This window comes from Ambystoma mexicanum, chromosome 7q (assembly GCF_040938575.1).
Source record: "Ambystoma mexicanum isolate Mex_15411 chromosome 7q, UKY_AmexF1_1, whole genome shotgun sequence".
Taxonomy (NCBI): Eukaryota; Metazoa; Chordata; class Amphibia; order Caudata; family Ambystomatidae; genus Ambystoma; species Ambystoma mexicanum.
Window position 1 is genome coordinate 471,846,216 of NC_090941.1, and position 20,764 is coordinate 471,866,979.

Here is a 20,764-nt window from a genome sequence, read left to right on the forward strand (position 1 = left end):
TGGCACTACAACCAACAGGGCTGATCTTCATTCTCTAACACTCCTCCTAGAAAAGGTAGCCAACAACACCACAAAGGGAATACACATTCTTAAAAGAGAACAAGTTGCACTCAGAACGATGGTCCTCCAGATTAGAATTGCACTTGATTATTTACTAGCTGCCCAAGGGGGTACCTGTAAAATTATTGACCAAGAACGCTGCACCTGGGGACCCGATAACTCCTCCAGGGTTGCGTAGGTCATAAAACACCTCCCAGGGGTTGGTACCACCTTATACCGTATAAACAAAGGTTATGTCAGCTCTACCACCTTATACCGTATAAACAAAGGTTATGTCAGCTCACTGTTAACTTGGATTCAAAACACTTTTTGTTCACTGGGCAGTTCCATTCTGCATTGTATTATAAATGCCGCCTTTGCAATGATCGTTTTTCTTATTCACTGCCTTCTGTCATGGTCTGCTAAACGGGTGTCTCACTTGCCCGCCGAATCCAGGCTGCCACTCGAAATAGAGATGACTCTACTTAAGGAGGATGCCTCCAAAGACGCCTTCAATGAACAGGAAATGATAGATGTGTTTGGACAAATGTCAGACGCCGAATAGTATGAATTTTTGAATTGGGACCTTAGAGGCCGACGATCTATGTCTCTGATGCAGCATAATTTCTGTGACAATCCCTGTGCCTGTCCACCCTGTCCCAATGTCTCCCGTGTACTTGGGCATCTTTGATTGCTGCTATGCCCCAATCCTGCTCCCTGTGGTCTATGCCCTGTCTCAGGGACGACCAAACAGGGGGTTGATGAGGCAGGATTGTTTCCTATGCTATGCTATGTTATGCTATGCTATGCTATGTTATGCTATGCTACATTTGGCTCTCTCTCGTACATTTAGGCCTCCCATCTTCCATTGTGCCTCTCCATCTGTTTCCCTCTGCCTCCCTTTTCCTCCCTCTGCCTCCCTCTGCCTCCCTCTGCCTCCCTCTGCGCTCCGCTCCTCTGACACGCCCAAACCCCTTCTGGAGCAGATTAGACCTAGACCCATAATAAGGCAAAGGGACACGTCAGACGTTCTCTTCTGCTTTCTCGCTACAAGTATAGCATTAGCACCATACATGGTAGATAAAAGTAGAGATCTGCGAATGCGGCTTATCCATAGTACAACATGATGTACCCAGCCAATGTCCTTTCATGGCTTCGCCACAAGGTCACAAGTGAGATGTTAAAAGCTATTGCAAAATGTCTGCATTTTCATGCCACGTGCCTCCCACCATTGTGCTTATGCTATAATATATAAGTGATTGCATAGGATATGCTATATAACCTGCGCTCTAGGGGCTGTCCCTTGAGAGCTCTGAGTGCCAACTGCCTGCCACTTGTCCTACTGTATTTTCCTGCTTGTCAGATGATCACTCTGTATGCTGTGTATTTTCTATCTAATGCAAGAAGCTTGGTTTACCCATCAGTCTGTGTTTAATCTCCTTATTTACTGCTCACCGAAGATGAGGCCAAAGTGACCCTTGTGGAGGGGCTGCTTTAGCTACAACAAGTTGAAGCCTTGAAAAAGCCCAATTGGGAGAAACACTTGTTGGCAACCAACTTTTGGTTTTAGCAAAAGTTTATAATATGGCAAGCAAGTTTTGGGTAAAGAGAGAGAAAAGAGGATCCAAACTGGAACCCTCCCGTCCCCTGCACACCGTAATGATGCGTCAGTACGACACCTTGATATCAATTCAAGAAGATTATAGTGTTAGTACACATTGCACACATTTCAATGAGAGAACAGGTTTAACTGAAGTTAATGATGCAATCCATTCTTTGAATTTAGAAAACAAGTATTATTTATTCCAAACGCAAAAGCCAGAGAAAATTCAGTTCATTGAGGACAGCTGACACGTTTCGAGAAGTATATTCTCTTCTTCATGAGCCAGAGATCATGTACAAGAACTAGACGTAAAGAATGTAGAGAAAATAAAGAAAAGAACAATCAGGATACTGTTGTTACCAAATCAATTCCACAACCTATCTAGTATTAATCAACATACAGTTGAATTCTACCAGTAGGATGACACATTCAGTGTCTCAACAATTATATTGATAACAAAAATTGTATTTAGGATAAAATGACACAGTTTTAGATTGAGTTATATCCAAAGCCACAAGCAACCAAAACAAAGGATGGCCAAATGGTCAAATGTCAGGGGGATAGTAGATGGCAGGGTTCAGTGAGAATGAATTTTCTGAAAAGAATGAGTGGAAATATGCTCACCATGACTAAAAAAGTCCCTTGTGCTGATACGTTTAGAGGTGGCTCTGCATAAACAGAGGGTTCAAACGTGCAGTGAATTCTAAAATAATTTGGCGTAAAGCGGGTGCCCAGTGAACTGCAATAAATAATGCAGATAATCTATTGTCAGCATGGCTTCACAAAGTGACAACAAGGTAGGTATAAATTAAAAAGACAATCACTCACACTGGCGAGGTGAATATCCATCTAAGAGCGTCAGAATCCTGTAAGATGGGTGCATGTAGTCATTAATCGAGTGCTGGCTGGAGCACAGTGACAGGATCTGTGGGTAGCCCAAGAGCGCTGTGGGTTAGTATGTAAGCGCGTTTGCACAGAAAACAAGGCTGGTCGTGAACTATATGGGAGTGATGGAACTTACTATGAGGACAACGTAGTGTGGTCTCCAAAACAGGCAATCTATACACGGCATGCAGTTAATGTCCAGTGCAGGTCACGCAACCCGATTGTGAGTACGCGTTCATCAATGGAGATTGTTGCTAGGAGAGGGACGCTTCCCGTGAAGTGAAAGACCCTCTTGCGCGCCTTAGGCAGTATGTATAGTACGTGGTGCGTTGAGACAAATGACGGACTCACGGTAAAGCTTGTGTCAAGAGTGTAGTTTACACGTGCTTGTGCAAGCCGGCGGCCATGTTTAAATATATGTCCCATGCAAATGCTTGGTAAGTGGTGCTGGGGTAAATATGAAGTTAAGTAAAGTCAATGCAATTCGAATCACCTAATTGAAAAGGTTCAGCTATCAGGGTTCTGGTTGGGTGGCTTTGAATTTACAAGGTGCAAAAAAGATTATATGGCTGATGTAACAGGTCCATATCTGTTATATAGAATATTTCCACAGAGTAATGCAATTCTTGTGTTCAAATAAGAGATTGCTGTCTATATAATTACATAGAACACGTAATAACCTAATGAAGTTCATAAACAACACTGAAATATAGATACATTTGATATGCAGTGGGCAGAGATGGACTATACATATACAGAGCCTGATTGGAAAGAAAGACAGAGATTAGAAATAAAAACCTCTTCAGATGAAACATTTCAATGAAAATTCATTGTTGAGACCCATAGGGAGTAGTGTGTTCAATGCATGAATCCAATATTTCTCTCTGCGGGAAAGTATTGACTGGTAGTCACCACCCCTATAGGGTTTTTTAACTACTTCTAGGACTTGAAATTGAATCTGAGCCACAGTATGGTTGTTCTCCATAAAGTGTCTCGAGAGGAGTGATTTCATGTTTTTGCACCTGATGTTCGTTTTGTGCTCCGTAAGCCTTTCTTTAACAGATCTTGTTGTTTGCCCTACGTAGAGTTTTCCACATGGGCATTTCATCGCATAGATCACTCCAGTGGACATACAGGTGGCATAGTGCCGTAGTTTAATCGTTTTGCCTGTGTATGGATGAATAATGTTGTCACCTTTGGTGACATTGTTGCAATGTGAGCAGCCAAGGCAGGGGAAGGTTCCCAATTTTTTGGTTTGTAAAACCATTTGTTTGTCCTTAGGTGGTATTTCCGCTCTGACGAGTTTATCTCTGAGGTTTCTACCACGCCTGAAGGCAATCATGGGTGCTTTGGGGAATAGCTCCTTAAGTGTCTGGTCATTATGGAGAATGTTCCAATGCTTTCTGTTGGTTTTACCTACTTGGAAACTCTGTCTAGAATATTTAGTGATATGCAGTAGTGGTGTTTCCTTGGTTTTAATTTTAGGGACAAGGAGCTGTTCTTTACTAATGAGTTCTGATCTTTCTTTGGCTTCTTCGAGGATTGTATCTGGATATCCTCTTGCTTCAAATTTCTCAAATAGTTTGCTGCTTTCTGTGTCCAGGCCTGCAGGATCCGAAATTATGGGTTTCAATCTCAAAATTTGACTGTATGGTAGACTTTTCAACATTGATTTCGGGTGATGGCTTGTGAAATGTAACAGGTTGTTTGCGTCAGTCGGTTTGTGGTACACAGTGGTACTAATGCGGTTCTCTTTGATTTCCATGTCCACATCCAGAAAGTGTAGATGTGGTGTACCTATCTCCATGGTGAATTTAATATTATCATGGATGGTGTTCATGTAATTGAAGAAAGAGTCCAATTCATCGCTTGTCCCGCACCAATTGCCGAAAATGTCATCAATGTATAATTTCCACATTAGGATCTTGTATGACCATTCAGGGTGATCCAGTACATGTTGGTGTTCCAGTATGTACATAAATGTGTTGGCGTAAACTGGGGCCATAGAGGAGCCCATAGAAGTGCCAGTTATCTGTAAAAAAAATGTACCCTGAAATCTGAAGTAGCTATTGAAAAGTATAATGTCCAGAAGTTTCAAGATCAAATTATTGTTTCCCGTGCTGTTAGAGCTATTGGAGATTAACCATTGAACTGCTCTTATGCCTTCATCATAGGGATAGATGTGTATAAGCTACACACATCCATGCTGAAGATTATACAGTCGGCACTCAAAGCTGTGATGTCATGAATACAGTTTAGGAAATCGCTTGTATCTCTCAGATATGTGAGAGTATCTTGAACAAGTTTTTGAAGTGATCTGTCCTCATAGATAGCTAGTGGATCGAAGATGCTATCAGATCCAGCTACTATGGGTCTCAACGGAGGGTTGGTAGGGTTCTTGTGGATCTTCGGGAGACCGTAGAAAACCGGAGTGATGTGATGTGTATTGAATAGGAATTCACCTGTCTTAGTATTGATCCAGTTATGGTCCACTGCTTCTTCAATAGTGTTCTTAATCAGTACCTTGATTTTATTTATGGGGTCTCCATCTAATTTGGTGTAGGTTTTATCGTCATTGAGGAGGGTGAGACATTTGGTTATGTAATCATTTGTATCCATTATTACGATTGCACCTCCTTTATCGGCCGGTTTGATGGTTATTTCTTCATCCTTAGCTAATGCTTCATTGTGTTCAAGTTGGCATCTTAAGTTTTCCGAACAAATCCAATTCCGGCAGTGATTGCAGCAATAGCAGCATTGAGGACCTAATTCAACCTGAGGATAGACGTTGTCCTACTAATAAGGAAACTGTGAACATCGATATCGATCCTAGAGATTCTGCCGCCGCAAACGCAGTAACCTCTCCTACGCCAGCCAGCCCTGAGGCATCGGGTGGTGTTGTTTTAGGAATAAGAGACAAGTCAAGAGAAAAACGAGGAGAGGGAAAGGGTCCAAACAAAAGAAAAAACAAATGACCGAAAACCTGGTGGTAAATATATTTAGTAAAAGTCTGACGAGTGGTCAACTAGATATGCTTAATCGTGGATTATCATTTGTACCTACAAGCAACACCACACTCTTTGAGGAAAAAGTGTGTTTCCACAGATTATTGAGGAAATTAAGACTCAGGCTCTTTTTCAACACAGATATGGATAAGGAACAACCCTCCCCAGAAACTGACACCCTTGAATTTCGTCCTAAGAGCAATTTCGATCCCTACACACAAAACGCTATGCTCAATTTATTTGAGAATATGGTGATGAAGGATTTAGAGAGGATCAACTATCAGAAGACTACACCTAGCAACGAAAAAAGATGCCAACTTGAACACATTGAAGGATTAGCTAAGGATGAAGAAATAACCATCAAACCGGCCGATAAAGGAGGTGCAGTCGTAATAATGGATACAAATGATTACATAACCAAATGTCTCTAGCTATCTATGTGGACAGATCACTTCAAAAACTTGTTCAAGATATTCCCATATATCTGAGACATACAACTGATTTCCTAAACTGTATTCATGACATCACAGCTTTGAGTGCCGACTGTATAATCTTCAGCATGGATGTGTGTAGCTTATACACATCTATCCCCCATGATGAAGGCATAAGAGCAGTTCAATGGTTAATCTCCAATAGCTCTAACAGCACAGGAAACAATAAGTTGATCTTGAAACTTCTGGACATTATACTTTTCAATAGCTACTTCAGATTTCAGGGTACATTTTTTTCTATGGGCTCCTCTATGGCCCCAGTTTAAGCCAACACATGTATGTACAGACTGGAACACCAACATGTACTGGATCACCCTGAATGGTCATACAAGATCCTAATGTGGAAATTATACATTGATGACATTTTCGGCAATTGGTGCGGGACACGCAATGAACTGGACTCTTTCTTCAATTACATGAACACCATCCACGATAATATTAAATTCACCATGGAGATAGGAACACCACATCTACACTTTCTGGATGTGGACATGGAAATCAAAGAGAACCGCATTAGTACCACTGTGTACCACAAACCGACTGACGCAAACAACCTGTTACATTTCAGAAGCCATCACCCGAAATCAATGTTGAAAAGTCTACCATACAGTCAAATTTTGAGATTGAAACGCATAATTTCAGATCCTGCAGGCCTGGACACAGAAAGCAGCAAACTATTTGAGAAATTTGAAGCAAGATGATATCCAGATACAATCCTTGAGGAAGCCAAAGAAAGATCAGAACTCATTAGTAAAGAACAGCTCCTTGTCCCTAAAATTAAAACCAAGGAAACACCACTACTGCATATCACTAAATATTCTAGACAGAGTTTCCAAGTAGGTAAAACCATCAGAAAGCATTGGAACATTCTCCATAATGATCAGACACTTAAGGAGCTATTCCCCAAAGCACCCATGATTGCCGTCAGGCGTGGTAGAAACCTCAGAGATAGAGATAAACTCAGAGATAAACTCGTCAGAGCGGACAAACAAATGGTTTTACAAACCAAAAAATTGGGAACCTTCCCCTGCCTTTGCTGCTCACACTGCAACAATGTCACCAAAGTTGACAACATTATTCATCCATACACAGGCAAAAAGATTAAACTACGGCACTATGCCACCTGTATGTCCACTGGAGTGATCTATGCGATCAAATGCCCATGTGTCAAACTCTACGTTGGGCAAACAACAAGATCTGTTAAAGAAAGGCTTACGGAGCACAAATCGAACATCAGGTGCAAAAACGTGAAATCACCCCTCTCGAGACACTTTATGGAGAACAACCACACTGTGGCTCAGATTAAATTTCAAGTCCTAGAAGTAGTTAAAAACCACTATAGGGGTGGTGACTACCAGTCAATACTTTCCCGCAGAGAGAAATATTGGATTCATGCATTGAACACACTACTCCCTAGGGGTCTCAACGATGAATTTTCGTTCAAATGTTTCACCTGAAGAGGTTTTTATATCTAATCTCTGTCTTTCTTTCCAATCAGGCTCTGTATATGTATAGTCCATCTCTGCCCACTGCATATCAAATGTATCTATATTTCAGTGTTGTTTATGAACTTCATTAGGTTATTACGTGTTCTATGTAATTATATAGACAGCGATCTCTTATTTGAACACAAGAATTGCTTTACTCTGTGGAAATTTTCTATATAACAGATATGGACCTGTTACACCAGCCATATAATCTTTTTTGCACCTTGTAAATTCAAAGCCACCCAACCAGAACCCTGATGGCTGCACCTTTTCAATTAGGTGATTCGAATTGCATTGACTTTACTTAACTTCATATTTACCCCAGCACCACTTACCAAGCATTCGCATGGGACATATATTTAAACATGGCCGCCGGCTTGAACAAGCACTTGTAAACTACACTCTTGACACGAGCTTTACCGCAAATCTGTCATTTGTCTCAATGCACCACGTACTATACGTACTGCCTAAGGTGCGCAAGAGGGTCTTTCGCTTCACGGGAAGCGTCCCTCTCCTAACAACAATCTCCATTGATGAACGCGTACTCACGATCGGGTTGCGTGACCCGCACTGGACATTAACTGCATGCCGGGCATAGATTGCCTGTTTTGGAGACCGCACTACATTGTCCTCATAGTAAGTTCCATCACTCCCATATAGTTCACGACCAGCCTTGTTTTCTGTGCAAACGCGCTTACATACTAACCCACAGCGCTCTTGGGCTACCCACAGATCCTGTCACTGTGCTCCAGCTAGCACTCGATTAATGACTACATGCCGTTTACGGCACCCATCTTACAGGATTCTGACGCTCTTAGATGGATATTCACCTCGCCAGTGTGAGTGTCTTTTTAATTTATACCTACCTTGTTGTCACTTTGTGAAGCCATGCTGACAATAGATTATCCGCATTATTTATTGCAGTTCACTGGGCACCCGATTTATGCCGAATTGTTTTAGAATTCACTGCCCGTTTGAACCTTCTGTTTACGCAGAGCCACCTCTAAACGTATCAGCACAAAGGACTTTTTTAGTCATGGTGAGCATATTTCCAGTCATTTTGTTTCAGAATATTCATTCTCACTGAACCCTGCCATATACTATCCCCCTGACATTTGACCATTTGGCCATCCTTTGTTTTGGTTGCCTGTGGCTTTGGATATAACTCAATCTAAAACTGTGTCATTTTATCCTAAATACAATTTTTGTTATCAATATAATTGTTGAGACACTGAATGTGTCATCCTACTGGTAGAATTCAACTGTATGTTGATTAATACTAGATAGGTTGTGGAATTGATTTGGTAACAACAGTATCCTGATTGTTCTTTTCTTTATTTTCTCTACATTCTTTACATCTAGTTCTTGTACATGATATCTGGCTCATGAAGAAGAGAATATACTTATCGAAACGTGTCAGCCGTCCTCAATGAACTGAATTTTCTCTGGCTTTTGCGTTTGGAATAAATAATACTTGTTTTCTACATTCAAAGAATGGATTGCATCATTAACTTCAATTAAACCTGTTCTCTCATTGAAATGTGTGCAATGTGTACTAACACTATAATCTTCCTGAATTGATATCAAGGCGTCGTACTGACGCATCATTACTGTGTGCAGGGGACGGGAGGGTTCCAGTTTGGATCCTCTTTTCTCTCTCTTTGTATATCTAGGTAGCCCTGTGCCAAGGCCACTTTTCCTCCCCCGCACCCATAAGTTGTTGTTACTTTTTCTCTCAAAGTTTGTAACCCCTAATTCATAAATCCGTGAGTGTGCACCTTCTATCCCTTTCTGTTCTAAGCAACTTTTGGGTGACAAGCAATTACAACACAGAATAAAACAGAAAAGTCTTGTATTTTAACAATACAAATAGATCTTAAACTATCACAAGGCTATATGTAAAGCTTAGTTGATCAAAATAACAAGGATCTTATTAAAATGTATACTACAATGTGCATCCCTTTAGGTTAATGCTAAAAGTAAATACAGTAAAAATAGTTCAGCACAATTTTAAGATTTAACATTCTAAACAATTTCACGTATCAACTTAAAGCAAGCAAATAGATATGAGAAGCTACTTATATCCACTGCTGCTGGCCTGATGAAATGAACTATTGCATCCTTATGGGGGGTGGTTGATCGCCCTCGACGGAGATAATTGAGCCTTGAAATGGATATGTGCATGGCTCTGGAGTACATAATGCACAAGGATTTCCAGGGAAAAGTAAGAAGATATGGGGGAAGTGAGTGTGGCAGGTTAGGGGGAATACATTGAGTTTTCACTAGATGTACTATTTGCGTTATTTTAGTTACCTTTCCAATGCTAGTTTCTTGGTAGCCACAAGTACCCAGTGATGTACCCAATCATGTTATGTTGGGTGTTATGCCTTGTGTTTCTGTTTACATTTCAAAACAATAAAATGTGTTTTTTAAAAAAGGTTAAAGCAAGCAAATGCCAGTTATAAGTAACAGCATCATCTTATTTTCAATTTCTTAGCAGTTTCATGACCAAAAACTGAAATGGAAGTCAAATGCAAGTCAATGAAACAGCATTCAAAATTAAAATGAATAATATTGGCAAATCAATGTATAAAGCCCTTGAATGTGAGTATCATGATATTTTATATAGGTGAAATAAAATGTTTCCACACTTACAATACACGCTTTGAAAATGAATACCCATATGCCCGCTACAGTTTGACATGATTTCAGAGATGATAAGGCAGATAGACATGTTTGATCATTGCAATTCTTTAAAATTGGTATTACCTTTGAATGTCTTGTGCCTTTATATGCTGGGCAAATAAACAAGAAATCGATTTGAGAGTCTAAAGTAGTAGGGCAGAACAGACAAAAGTGATCCCCAACCTCCTTCGAAAGCCAGGAATGAGTCTCTGGAAGTGAAAACATAATCTAGTAACAAGCATACATGAAGAATATAAAGGGGCAAATCTAAACAGGGCTGTGCAGTGCAGGGTCTGTTAAGGCCATTTCAATTTCTGTTATCAACAGTTTATTTAAATTAGTCCAATGGTAATAAATTTCAAATAAAAATTCTAGACAATTAATGCTTTGAAAATTTCACCCAAGGATGTTTTATAAGTGCAATCTCAAAAATTCCAAAAATCATTTTAAAGCATTTGCATTAATTCCACCTTTGGCTTCACCCAAATTTTTAGAAGTATCAACATGTTGTTAGAAGCATCAACATAGGTTTTATGTTCCAGTCATCTTCTCTTTACATAATTCCATATAGATCACCACAGGTTGGTGCAGATGTCAGAAAGCCCAATTTGTTATCTTATTCTGTAATAACTCGGGTTTACCAAAACCCGACACCTGTGCTCCATAGAGCCATGGATTTAACATTTGCTCTATAAGTTCTCAACATAAGGTTTATCAGTTGTGCTTTCAAATAAGAGCAACATCTTGAAATTCCACCAATTAACTGTGCCATACTCGCATCCACTTCTTGTACACACTTCACTGGTTTGATATTAGATGTAAACCCCAAATCCAAGTAATCAAAGCCTTGTACCCTCTTAATCTTGTCATTACCCACTTTAAAGACATACACCGGGTAAGACTTGGTCTTGGGGAAACAAGCAAGGGTTGCTGATTTCTCCAAACCCACAGAAATCTTGTAATCGGAATTCACATCAATTAGGTGCTGCAATGATTGCAGGGTATGGACCAGGGTATGGACCAACAAGATGGCATCGTCTGCATTTGAAAGCATAGGCAGACTAAAGGACACAATTCACAGAACATTTGCTATCCGATTACAAAGATGTATGTATAATGTGTTGATGTAGACGGTAGAAAGCAGTGCAGCAAGTATGCATCCCTGTCTGACTCCTCAATGAGCTTAAATCAGCTCAATGTGGACTCCAGTATGGTTCTATGTTCTTTCATTGACACCCGTTTGTCCAATGAATGTTTTGCTGCAAGGTTTTTCTGAAACCCCTCATCGAAATGTTTTTTACATTATTTTTGTGGGGTTGCCCCCCAAAATACCCCTTCATTTAACTATTTGTTTATTCCCGACCCTTTATTTGCCCTTTCCCACACCCCCAAAAAACCCTGCTGCAAAACACCCGACGGAAAAACAGGTGTCCATGAAAGGACGCAATACCCTCTAGTATGTGCATATCTGACACTCGATAAATTATTTGTGTGAAGCTCAATTAGAGGTAACAAGATATGCACAAATAGGCTCTCATTAGATATGAGGGTCAGAAATTGATAGATGGTACCCAATCTTCCCTGAAACTAAGCTGCATAGGGACTAGAATTTAGTGAAGGTCAGCCCAGTCCAGAAGCCTATTAAATATAACCTTCCCAAATAATTTAAAAGTACCATCCAACAATTATATCGGTCTGTAATTAGAGGGTATATAGTGATTACCCTTTTTCTGAAAAATGGTTACGGTGATAGCTGAGTGTCAGGAGTCCGGAAATGCGTTCAGAATTTACATTGCATTAAACATATTACACAATAAAACTTAACACAGTATTGGCGTTAACCTGAATACATAAACACTTGTGTTACTCCTAGAATGGAGGATGGCTTCCTATGATTCAGATACATGTATCTTAATAGGGGCATTCCTCTCCCCAGCCTGAGTGGAAACTACTTCATCACTGAGCTTGAGGGCCATCCTTAATGTGTAAATTAATTTCTTGACATATCTCAGAAAAGTAAGACCCCCAATCTTGTGGGAAGACTGTGGTTGCTATCCTGCTCTTAAGTACATGTGTTGATCTGTGGGTTACCAGTTCCCAAAATCTACAAATATTGTAATCTGAGGCTGCAATGATCAGTTCTTCCCAAGCCTTTGAACACAAAGACTATTTTCGGTGAGCTAAACAATATTTTCCAATGTTTAGTCTCAGTTGAGATGTTGTTCCTATATAATACATCAGCTTTCAGATGTTCCAGCAATACATATTTAGCTTCGTTACAATCATCGTCCACAGAAGTTCAAAGTAAACCCACCAGATTCTCAGTTGGGAAAGGCACACATCAATCACTAACTGCTCATTACTAAACAGTTGTGATATCAGTCCTTCTTAGTCATGCAATTCCCGCCTGAGATATTTATGATTAACTGAAGGAAGTCCTTCATTCACAAAATAACAGGGCAGGTTTTCAAGGCAATACCCAATGATAGCTATCAAGACGCGGGATTAAAGGAAAGTCCTTGACTTGATCCCAAAATAAAATACTCCATCAAATATAATCCACTGTTGATCTTCCACTTTCTTCATAGAAAGTGTACTTATCATGGATGTCTTGAGGGAAACGATCATTCAACTATCTCATACTTCACTATTGCTGGGACCCAGTCTTCAGCTTAAAATTCAGATCCCCACAAAACGATATAGGAACAGATTCTAGCCCTCATTAAGTGTCATAGACAATTTTGCTTGTCATTTTTTCAATCAATTATTATTCAATCAATCAATTATTTCTTATCATGGACTGTGGCAGTTTAATCACATTACAATTGGTGCAAAATGTGCTCCCTTCACGTTAATAATTTGAAAAAATTAACATTCATGTAGTATCACACAGATATTATTTAGCTGAACTGAAACCAGAGTGCACAGACCTCTTGAAAAATGGCCATTCTTATGCTTGATGGCCGGAACAACATAAGCTATATAACCAACATGATACAAGCAGTTCATGATTTTTAGCTTTAAACAGAGATACAGTATATTCAGTTTTTAAATTAGACCTTATCCAAGTGACATTCCACAAAATAACTAATGAATATGTTACTATTAGTCCTAGGTTTGGGGAGCTCAAAAACAAAGTCACAGGAGACAATGCTGGAGGTCACAGCCCTTCATTACAAACATTTGTGGTCTCCATGTCCTGTACTTGTGCATAAAAGGAATCACAAACATCAGGTGGTTTCAATCGACCTCTTTAGGACTAGTCAATGATGACAAACAGTTATAAGTAGAGAGGGGCTGAATCCCACTCTCTCACAATTTACAGGGGAAGCTAAAAAAATTCAGAGCACTCAATGGGTTTGCTGGGGGCAGGTTAAAATAGTACAATTTTAAACGAGCAACAGAATGTGGTGAACACACCTTAGTTAGATTATAGTTGCAACCTAGTTAGATTAGAGTTGATAGATAGTTCCTAGTACCCGGCTTGCTTACTGTCACAACAATTAATTTCCCTCTTAAGGATTTTTCCTTTGTTTCCACCCAAGAGACGATTGCCAATTATATCTCATTTCAATGTATGGAGATTACAGAAGAATTATTAGATTATTCAGATGAAATTCAAATGGCAATGAGAAACCATAGGTACAGCGTAATACCTAAACTTCTGCCATAATAAACTTACCTGTATGCAGTTATATACCAAAATATAGGGGCACAGATAATAGTGTCACGCTACAGTATCTGAGTAACAAGTGACAAGTTCTGCTAATAATTATGTAGAGGAGCAGATGTACACATCATCTCTAGTTCCCGCCCCTCACCTCTGTCATACTGGAACAGCAGAAAGAGAGCCCTATGCGTGACACCAGGTATTGTTCCAATACCGCATCGAAGATCCGAAAGATGTTATGCACTCAGACAACCATATCGAATGTACCCTCACACTGATGTGGTGGAAGGATGCATGCATGCACATTGGATATCAAAGAGATGTAAATGAAATCAGGCAAGGGCAGAGTGACGTCATGAAGAGAAGACATAAGGACGCACTGAAACGATATGCAAATACTCAAAGAATAAAGACGTAACTGAAGTAATAAGAGAAACATGTAATCAAATATGAAGAAATCATGTGCACCAAAGAAATAAGTGAGAAGATACAAACTGAATGTACATACGCAGAAACGCGATTAAGTGGAGACATATAGAAGCTTGTTGCAGAAGAAAATATAACATGACTAGAGCAGCCATGATTAAAAGAGGGATGTCGGACTCGTATTAAGAATAATCAAACTAGCTGAGAAACAGACCAGGGCTGCAGAGCTAAGAGGCGTTGGAAAAATAGCTTTGTGTGAGGAACAAAGAATATCTATTGGCCTCGGATCAAGGATGTCACATCAAGGAACAATTGCAAGGCACAAAGGGAGTCAAGAGGATAAGCCATGTACGGAAGACATATTTCTCTTAGATAAAGCAAAGAAGAAAACATCTGCAAGTGTCAAGTGTTGTATAAACAAGGATACAGAAAGCATGTGTGAGGTAGAGCAATCAAGTCCCAGAGGCTAAGAGGAGTAATGGCACTAAATTAATTAAATAGCATTAAATAAAAGGTTGAAATGGGCAAAATCGTGGTATCCTCACACGTGATTCAGAACTTGAAAACAAGGCCTATTCATTAAGCTCCAGACATAGATAGTGGTGTACCTACACTCCTTTAAAAGTCCTGGAGAAGAGAAGAGAACAGTCTGCAAGGTCAACTACGAAGAAGAGGTCGTGGCTTAGGGCCTGACCAATGAGAGATGATGGACTAATTAGGAGAGTGGGTAGTAAGTAGTCTGACGTTGTTCTATGCACCTGGGTTTCGTTTTGCTTACGTGCTGCTAAAGAACTGAAAGTCCAAGGATGGGAGAGAATGCCAACCAATCATAAGGGTCTATGTAGAAGTGTGATATGCATTAGTTGTAGAAACCAATCCGCTGCTGTTATTCTGATATTAATCTGTATTATACGTATTTTGAGGTAGTTCAAGTCATGCCTACCAGATAAGGGGGACCCAATAATGATACTAACACTTATATAAGCTATAGGTAGATATGTTCCCTTAACCAATGACTCCCGTCAATATGTTTTTACGTTTGCCATGTAGATGACATCATAGCTGACGCACATTGAGGTATAAAGCCTTTGTATAATCAAATTTTTATTGTGTTTGTGAGGACTACGATTCGTTGTTCCCCAGGTTTCACTAATATATTGAGCTGATAATAAAGTAGTATTTTGCTATATTCTTTTAGTCTTTCTGGTTATTTGGGTTTGAGATCGTTATTGGTAATTCCATCCGGCACTTGGAACGCTCCAGGTACTACTGCACAATTACTATAAACAATATAATATTTTACTTTACAAACACTGTTACCATTACAGCCCTCATTTGCAACGAGATACAGTGGCCCAAGCCTGCGAACCAGTGACCAATTGGGTTGCATGAATAATGTAATTCCAATCAAATGTTGGGTCCTGAAGAAAGTGGGATGAAAGAGATAAGACAGCCCACTGAAATCAGCTGACTATACACAAAGAGGGATGCCCAGTCAATTACTGGACACTCCGGTCAAAATAAACATTTGATTTGTCCGAGTGTCCCATGTTCTTACAATAGCACACTGGAACGTTTTCCGTATGTGGCGCTGCCGAGTATGCCATACTGTGCCCACACTTAAACACATAAAGCAATTAAAGAAGTTGCCTCAAATCGTACATCGACTAGGCCAAACGCCCTTTCTACAAATAATCCCGGAGGCCTGCATAATGGTGAGGAGGTAGTGGCTGAGGAGCTGTGGACCCTTTACCATGCATTACAAGACAGTTTTGTTTAAAATGCTTCATCAGCTTATTACTGGTCAGCCTAAAATGTGTAAGAGGTACAATCTTTTCTGTTTATCCTGTCTGTACATTGTTTGTTGGGTGTCTCTTACAGGGTATCCTTTCTTGTCTGTAGATATGATGCCCTAAAGTTGTTTCTGTATTGGGGGCTGGGAATGCTCACACTGAGACCCAGCCCCTCCTCATCTAAAATTCTCCATATGCAAGAAGCAAATGAGCCCTTGTACCTCATTTGCATGGCTGATGTTGCAGCCATTTTATACTCTCATCCCAAAACTTAAGCCGTCTAAATGAGTATGTATGGTTCATGGTTACAAACATTTTAATGTTAGGGTGAGTTTTGCAAACAGTAATGTAAGCACCAAGCCATGGGTCTGTTATGTATTTAGAAATTCATAAATACAACCTTTTTTTATCACAGACGTGTCTATCAAATATAGATATCTCTGGTCATTTACATTTCTGAAATGGTCTGTGATTTAATGCAAAGCAGACAGTAACCCTCATTGGTGCTATTTGACCCTGTTCCTAGTGTCATAGCGGTATTTTGAAAAAGTAGACTAGGAGTGTACCAGACTGTCCATCTTGGAATAATAACCTTCTATCAGAAAATAACTCATGTGGTTAGTCTAGTGTTGCCCCTTTTTACGAAATACAAGTGAGGTGGTACGAACAGAACGCCTGCAACACAGGGCCAGTGGTCCGTGGGCCCTAAGTGCCCAGCAGGCTGGTCACTCCGCAGTCTGCCAGTACGGACAGTTTGAAACTGCATTCAGGCAAGGCCTTCCCTAACAGCAGGTGACAGTAGAACCATTTACTTGGGCAGTAACAGCTTTGTTTTCACAATAGATTTCTTCTGCAAAGTACTTGAATTACAATGTAATGAAGCAAGCTTCATGTGTATAGCAATGATGTATTGATATTGTGGAGGATTTTGTCGCTCAAAGCAGAGGTGTAGTTTGAGAGTGACGTGTGCCCGTTGGGAGGTTGGGGGGCTCCTATTAATGTTAATGTTTCGCCCTGGGCAGCACGTTGGCTAGAAACTGCCCTGGAGAAAGGATCTGAAAAGGAACAATATGGAAGAGTAAGGCAGAGCTGCTTCCGTCAGAGATGCTCCGGTTACAAAGGTGCCTTTTAGCGGCGGTTAGCTCACATTGAGGAGCAGCTCACCATACTGTTTGCACTAAGAGGCAGTGCCATGCCACAGGTTAATATTTCACAGCAGCGTGGCATCCAGACCAAGGAAGTTGTGTGTCCCTTCATCTCCTAAAGACAACATATTCTCGACTGATTTACTCATGAACAGATGGGCGACTACTCCGCGTGGCGACTGAAATACATAAGTCTTACCTTGTGTGTCAGTGTACAGGATCATGCGCGTCTGCGCGGCTGCTGTCCCCGCATTGTGCCCTTCCTCGCCCGGTGCAAAGGTCACGTGTTCATTTGCATGCCCTGCCTCGCTGCAGCAGGTAGGAAGGGCTGGAGCGCGAGCGCAGCAATCAGCTAAATAGTGACAGCGCTCCCGTGGAGCAGTCAAGAGCGTCCCTCCTCCGATGAGCTGCTCCACGTTAAACTGGTTTCATGAACTATTTTACAGAATCCTTTTCCTCACACCTTCTGTAATTTCTTGAAAGTCACTATTATTTTTTGCATGACGTCTCAGTGCTGTTAGACAAGTACGGTGTCGGTGGGCGCAATGTAAATGTCTTTAAACATCATATAACGTAGCCGAGCCTCTGGCTCAGGCTGTATTGTGAACTATTTGCTTAGAACGACCTACACTGACTGGGCCCCATTCACAACATCAAGAGCCTGTGCTCCGCCAGCATGAAGAAAAGGTTAGAATTTTCAACAAATGCCATCAGAATCCAGATCTTCATTGCTAATCCCCCAAAGTCTAGGGGTGCAGCAACTCTTCCACGCAGGGCCGGCCTCACTGGCGACGGTGCCCCCGGTAGCAAAACAAAAATGTGGGGCCCTGCCCCTGCCCCATGCATCAGCATCAGCGCCCTATTGTTATTAAACGTCCCAGCTCCCGAGAGCAGATTTAATTTCAATAAGGCACCTGTCGAACACGCCAGCTTGGGGGGGAGACCTTGAAAGGCTCCACGGAGCTGGCGTGGCAGGAGGCTAATGGTGCCCTGGGCGCAGGGGTGTTGCTAGGTCTGGAAAAGATCTGAGCCTACGGTAAATTTGGGCCTGTTGGGACACGGGGCTAGCTAAGCCTTTTTGGTTGTAACCCCTGAGCTTCTATCCGGGGCTGCAACCAAAAGACCTGGGGCTATAGACCCCTCAGCACCCCCCACCCTCTAGCAACACCTCTGCCTGGGCGGTTGCCCGGCCAGCCCTGCCCTAAGACCTAATAGGAGCCTTAGTTACTAGTCACTTAGACTATTGCAATGCCCCGGCTGCAACACTTTGTCACATGTTGCACTTTGCTTCCACCTGCTCTCTCCCCTGCTGAGACCACAGTTCCACTACTGCTTTCGGTACACTTCTAGCACTTTCCTTAGGTCATTTCCTTTCCAGCCCAGACCTGCAGGATCATCTCCTGGTTATCATCATCACCGGGGTCCTAAAGCAACCCACAACAGTGTTTGCACTGTCCTTGTACCACATAAATGGTGGATGGTAGTCAAGCGTGGTGCACAGAGTGTTTCCTTGTTGTGGTTTCTGGCATTTCAGTTTAGCCTTACCAGCTTCTCGAAGAATTCACCCAAACTTCCCTAGCATGCTCTGGATCTTTACTTGGAAGCCAGCACAGGCAGCTCGCACCGACAGATGGGTGTGAGACGCCAGCGAGACGCTAGACTTGACTGGCACTACCAGCGCCCACGTGGATGATGGGAGTCTCTATACATGAGTGTCAGCTATACATGCCCCAAGTATTCAAGCGGGCAGAGCAGCCCTTCATTTGCAAGCGCACACGGTCCTCAAGGAATGTACTGGCCCCCTTTCTGACTCAGTTGACCTACACATTTCCAAAAATTGAGCACCTGAAAAAAGGGCAGCCTCTGCTCTATTTTCAGGTGGGAAATTCTTTGTGACAGGACCAATGTCTTTATGATCAATAACATAGCACAGCTATCAGTAGCTTCTGTAAAGTCAGTCATTTATGGCCTTGGTTTGCACTGGTTATTTACCAGGGTTTGCTTTAGGGCTGCTGGGTTCAGTTGAGGTAATGTAGGTGTGTGTGCACGCAGGGGCATTACATTACGGCTGCTGTTTAAACCCATGTAAACTATGATGAGGTAACATTGGTCCGCAGTTGGAACATTTTCCTTAAATTCAACTGCGGTGTGAGTCAAACTAATGGAAAACAATTCAAGTCTCTTCCTTGACTTCTGTTTAAGTGACCCAGGCAGAGGTCTCCAAATCTGAGCCTTAAAAAACAAATCCACTTCATGGTTTAAGATATTTACACAAAATGCATTAGAATGCAGTGATGATTCTAAACGGAAGTTATTTACATTATCATCTCGCTTATCCACAAAACCTTCTCTTATTTGGGTCCTCGAGGACCAGACTTGGATTTTGTGGGGCGGTCTCCTGGGCACACGGGTCATCCTGATCAGTGTTGGGGGCACCCAGCATATTCTTCAATTGCCGTGGTCACACAGCAGACACCAGTTCCGGGGGGGGGTGGCTCCCGGGCTTGCTACTTGGCTGTGCAGTGGCCTGGGTGCTCCCAGGTTCCCAGGTTACACATGCTGATCTGGGACAATCCAGGTCAGTGGTGGCGGCAGTACCGTGGTCGCACGGCGTCAGCCTGCAGGCCAGGGTAGCAGGGCCTTGATCACACGGCATCTGCCTGCAGGCCCAATAAATGAGACAGGAGGCAAAGGTGCCATTCATGGAGTCTGCCGCAGTTCTGATGCACGTGCGGGCGGAGGCTCCTTTTATTGACAGTCAATCATGACAAACATTCTTAAAGCGGACAACAACGCATTGGAGACCTGTGGACAAGAGTTGAACACTGCTGCCTCCTTTTGTTCTCTGTTGGGAGAAAGGCACCCCAGCAAGTGCCTCTCCTCTCTGTAGACGGGGGACTCTTAAGGTTCACGATCCTTAATTCCTTATTTCCCACCGTGACGGCGGAATGATTGCAGGGTGGCTGGCAGTGTGTAAACAGTGCAACAATAGAACAGCAGTAATAATGACAGATTCACTCAAATGCCACCGTTACAGATGTAGAAAAGCAGAGTAAAATACAGCTACTCCAGAAACATCACACGTTTCACTCCATAACAAGGGCTCATTTTAGTGCAAGTGTGGCAGTCATTTGGGTGAAGCGAAAGTGCCGCCCTTACGCCATGCAGACAGTGTAAATGAGGCTTCATGCAAATACAGCAGTAGGCCCCAGAGATCAAACTGCACTTCCCTCTGGCAGCCTATCAGTGTCCTGTGCGTAATGAGGTGGGAGTCTTAATATCATAGCGACATGCACAGACCACACCTACAACATGAAAGCCGGTAGTGCTCTTGCTGGCCTTTTCTGCACATATGCCACAGGCGAAACATACACAGGGTCTGAGAGGAGTGCAGCCACACTGATAAGTGTCATGAGCAGTGTGGGTAAGTATAGGTTTATCAGTGCCCACTGCTCTCTTTCTGCATAGCACCAAAACACTGAATTTACACAAGGGTCTAGAGGGGGTGCATGACCTATTCCAATGCATGGATTTA

At 41.8% G+C, this 20,764-nt stretch overlaps 1 protein-coding gene across 6 annotated transcripts in view; it reads right to left on the reverse strand.

Annotated features, from left to right (window-relative positions):
• ELF1 (E74 like ETS transcription factor 1) overlaps nt 1-20,764 on the reverse strand; it is a 917,745-nt gene that overhangs the window by 589,816 nt on the left and 307,165 nt on the right. The window contains exon 2 of one of the 6 annotated variants that reach the window (XM_069639213.1): nt 10,280-10,404. The exons of the other annotated variants lie outside the window; for them this stretch is intronic. The gene's annotated coding sequence lies outside the window, so the exon portion shown is untranslated. The remainder of the gene's footprint in view (nt 1-10,279; nt 10,405-20,764) is intronic. 6 annotated transcript variants of the gene reach the window in all.